This window comes from Desmodus rotundus, chromosome 8 (genome assembly GCF_022682495.2).
Source record: "Desmodus rotundus isolate HL8 chromosome 8, HLdesRot8A.1, whole genome shotgun sequence".
Lineage (NCBI taxonomy): Eukaryota > Metazoa > Chordata > Mammalia > Chiroptera > Phyllostomidae > Desmodus > Desmodus rotundus.
Window position 1 is genome coordinate 116,674,808 of NC_071394.1, and position 1,040 is coordinate 116,675,847.

General features: G+C 38.0%; 1 non-coding gene across 1 annotated transcript; it reads right to left on the reverse strand.

Annotated features, from left to right (window-relative positions):
* Positions 1-358: 358 nt before the first annotated feature.
* On the reverse strand, positions 359-467 carry LOC112310033 (small nucleolar RNA U13). Its single transcript, XR_002975348.2, has one exon. It is a non-coding gene; the product is annotated as a small nucleolar RNA U13 (small nucleolar RNA).
* Between the last annotated feature and the right edge of the window lie 573 nt (positions 468-1,040).

Consider the following 1,040-nt stretch of genomic DNA (forward strand, 5'->3'; position numbering starts at 1 on the left):
TGTAACGTGGCACCAGAAATTTATTTGCAAGGTCGTCTTCTATTATATCCTTTGGTCTGAAGTGCCTTTTTAGATCTATGTGACAAAGGGGTGGGGGAAGAAAACACTCACTGTGGCCAGAAAAATCATACAAATTGTTGTGTCTCCAGATTTAGAAGAAGGCAACATTTTCAGAGATGTCTTAACAATTATAAAAGAGAACCATTCTCAGAAAAAAAAAACTATATAGATGTGTATATTCTGCTATCAAACATCAAGCTTAAGTTTGTCTTTAAATAGGATGTTTATTATAAGTCAGAAATTGTTAGAGAGCATACTATCCCTCAGAAAGGGAAGGTTTTGGTTGTTTTTTTGTTCATATCAGACAGGTAATCTGCTGATGTCGTAGCAAGATTTCAAGGAGGCATATCTCACACAAAAGCATGAATACTTAATCATCATGCTTATGAACTCATGTACAAAAGGATCTGGAAATTATCCTGATATTGAAACTCATTGTTCAGGGTATGTTTACAGAAGCAAGGTGTTTAAAGTCAGAATGAAGTTTCCGGGAGTGTTTCCCTGTTGACTGACTTTGTACTTTCTCCATTCTCAGAACAAAACCAACCGTAGTTAAGGAGCAGCTTGTTTAGACACTCTGACCTGAAGACAACTCAAGATTCTTCCAACATTCTGTTCATACCCTTTGCCAACTCACCATGATTTATTAATTACACCGGGTCAGGCATTTTTCCACCCAATTTGTGCTCACGGGTCAGCTACACATGCCCCTGAGTTATCTCCCAGGGCCTTATTTTCACACCCAAAGTAAACAGCTTACACCTGCCTCCTTGTATTGCTATATTAGTACTATATGGTGAGTGGTTTGTGTCCTGAGTAACCCTGCTGACAGTTGAGCATACCTTTCATGCTGATTGCTATATTCCTAGCAAAAGCACATGATAGAGAAAGAGAAGATATTTGTTGAATAAATAAATGAGCAAATAATACCAGGGTAGTTGCTTTTCTTCCAAAGCTGCACAAACCATGTTAAGCTTCCA